The 2912-nt window shown below is 48.2% G+C and overlaps 1 long non-coding RNA gene across 1 annotated transcript in view; it reads left to right on the top strand.

Annotated features, from left to right (window-relative positions):
- Positions 1-1103: 1103 nt before the first annotated feature.
- Positions 1104-2912, top strand: part of LOC144150971 (uncharacterized) — a 23632-nt gene continuing 21823 nt past the window's right edge. The window contains exon 1 of the long non-coding RNA XR_013318591.1: positions 1104-1420. This is a non-coding gene — a long non-coding RNA (uncharacterized LOC144150971). The remainder of the gene's footprint in view (positions 1421-2912) is intronic.

Here is a 2912-nt window from a genome sequence, read left to right as displayed (position 1 = left end):
GGACGGGCCGCGGTATATCAACACGTTTAATTAGTGTTCCGGGTCGCCCAGGGGGTGCCTGGATTGTACCTATCTCGGAACGGAACATCGTGCTCAAGACATCCACCGAGTATTATGATGATGATTGTTATGATAATGATGATGATGACGTTGTTCTAGAAACCCGGGTACGGGTACGTTTTCTACCGGCGCCTGAAATGAATGGTTTTTCGCAGAGGTAAACCTTCGCATTCCGAACTGAATTTTTAATCAAACACCATTTATAACGGCATCTTCTCCACTTCAAACAGCCTACATAATCTAACATTTATAGCTATTATTTGTTCGGTTACACAAGATAAATCGTGTCGTTTGCGTGATACTGGAAACGCGGTTGCAAGGACCTTCATGCGTGATACTGTCAGCATCGTGGATAAAATAAATGGAAAGAGATGATTTACTCCCCCTTACGCGAACCGCAAAACTCTAGTGATAGTAATGGGTCAGTCACGAGGTACAAGGAAGAGAAGAAACAAAGTGAATGGGAAATTAAATAACAATTAGCCTCCGCAGATGTGACGTGTGTTCAGGCAAAATGACTCGGTCGTATTGAGCCCCGCGATCTCGACCCTTTCAGCCAGTCTTTCTTCTTTTTTTGCTTTGTTCTTTTTTTTTTAATGTTTGTCTAATCTTCCCAAAGCGAGTGTTGGATGAAAGGGTAGGGGTGTCGCTGTGCCACTCAAGTTTTGGCACCGGGGGGAGCACGAACACCCCACCCCCTCCCGCCCCTTTTCTTTTCCGGAGCGCCTGCGTACCACAGTTTATGAAGTGACACATGGCCACTAATGACATTATAAAAATACTGCTCCAAATTAAGATCCCGTAGGGGTAACAAACGAATAAATAAAAACCTCTGAGAACAACATTTTTCACTCAGAAGTCGACCGCTCATCGCAGTCTTTGGTTGCAACGTTCTGTAGACCTCGTTCACGCAGTGCAAGTCACATTTTTCTTTCAAACGAGCATTGTGTGCGCACGTCCGCTGATCGCGACGATATAGAACACGTGCCACATTTTTTTTTTTTTTTTGCGGAGATAAGTTGTGGAATATTTACCGTTCTCGAGAACAGTATACCAGTGAAAAAGAACTCGGGCCAACCACGCCGCAACGCCCATGCGCAGGAAAAAATGCGCAGTGGTGTCGTCAGACAACGGTAGTGCAGAGAAAATTGCGCTCCTCCAAGAAACAACAGCAGTCCGTGCTTTGTACTTTTTTGTTAAAGGAAACGTAGTCGACTGCATTTACCCCGGTGTGTCGTATTGACAGCGCTACTGACATCGCTTGGCGGGGCCATCGAAGTGATGCAGTCGGCTTCGCTTGCCTGGACACTGGGCTCGGCGTGTGTGGCAGCGGTGTGTTCAAACTCTGCCTCGTGTCACGGTAAGATGTTAGTCTAACTGTTTCAAAGGCGTCCTACAACTTGTGTACACACAGCCCTTCAACATTCACAACATTTCGATGCGGGTCGTCACGAATAGCCATCTTCCGATTGCACTTTTGGTGACAGCTGTTATGATCACCCCATATAGGAAGTTTGCGCTAAGAGTTGAGCTCGTTGCTCACCTTGTGATAGGAAAGAACACAACCAAGAACGTTGCCGGGACAGTAGATTTCGACGTGGTCTTTCATTTTTCTCCGTCTCTTCCTCAACACACCTACCCCCCCACCCCCCCCCCCCACACACACACACACACAAATTTTGTTTCTAACGCACCCCGTATGCGTATACAGCGGTGGACAAAACAATCCGGTGTTTGTTCGATATGCGAGATCCTCGGGGAAAACATGTTGTGGTGCCGTCTGTAGTTATTTTTGTTGGACTCGAGCTGCATGCGTTGCACGCTGGTTTTGTGTGTTGTGGCTACTGCTTTCCGATGTGGCGCACGAGAACTATTTGCCGGGGCGCCTGTTACCGGACTATTCTCGCACGAGTTCGACTACTCTTACCGAACTATTTCTACCGTCAATTAGCAATATGTCAACAAGCCACAATCTTTGGGTTTTTTCATAGTCGCTGTTATCACTTGGTCTCTTTTATTTGCCTACTGCAGTTCTAAGCAGCTCCAAGCAGCTGCGAGTTTTATTTTCCCATAGAATTTGTATGGCGGGGGCAGTTTTGTCCTACCCCGGAACAGCTCTGGGCAGGCAAATAAGAGACCAACTTACTGAAGATCGCATCGCTACCGCCGTGAGTGCGACAGCAAATTATGCGAGGCTGGGCAGAGTTTGATAAAACGTAAAAACGTAGGCGTACAGCCGAAAGCTTTATTAGAGTAAACTCGGGAGCGCGTGTCGCTAGCTCAATACATGCGATGGGATGGGATCTTGGATGGGATGGTTTAGCGATGGGACAGCGAACTGTCGTAGTTCGTACATTTGCTGGATCCACTCCCTAACAACGGTTGATTGCGCTGTTGTCTGCTGTGGTAGCTACGTCAGATATCTGGAAACGATTCGAGAGAATACATGTGCTGATGAGGGGCTTTCTATCAAGCGCGAAACGGCGCGAACGCATTACAACGTTGGCTTTTCGCTGCCCGATCGGGTGATAAAAGTGTTATCCCCCGTGACGCAGAGTTGCCGTCAGAAGTAATTGAACCACGGGAGCAGTGGCCGAACCGCATAGGAGCGCCGTTTAGCTACACCGGAGGTAAACTAAAGGAGCAGAACGCGCATGCGCGCCTTCCGACGCCGATAGCCCCTTTATACTTCTCAACCAACTTCTTTTACGCGGCTTCGAGCGTTGTTCGCAGCATACTGGTCTGGGCGATGGTGCTGATAGCAGACCCACCCAGAGGTCGGCAAACTCACTCATGAGTCCACTCACTCAGACTCATTTGGACTCAAACTCACGCGTGAGTTTGAGTTTGAG

This window comes from Haemaphysalis longicornis, unplaced genomic scaffold (genome assembly GCF_048455015.1).
Source record: "Haemaphysalis longicornis isolate Haplotype H1 unplaced genomic scaffold, Haemaphysalis longicornis Haplotype H1 scaffold_88, whole genome shotgun sequence".
In the NCBI taxonomy this organism is placed as follows: domain Eukaryota; kingdom Metazoa; phylum Arthropoda; class Arachnida; order Ixodida; family Ixodidae; genus Haemaphysalis; species Haemaphysalis longicornis.
Note: the sequence above shows the minus strand (reverse complement) of the source record. Positions and strands in the feature narration are given on the sequence as shown.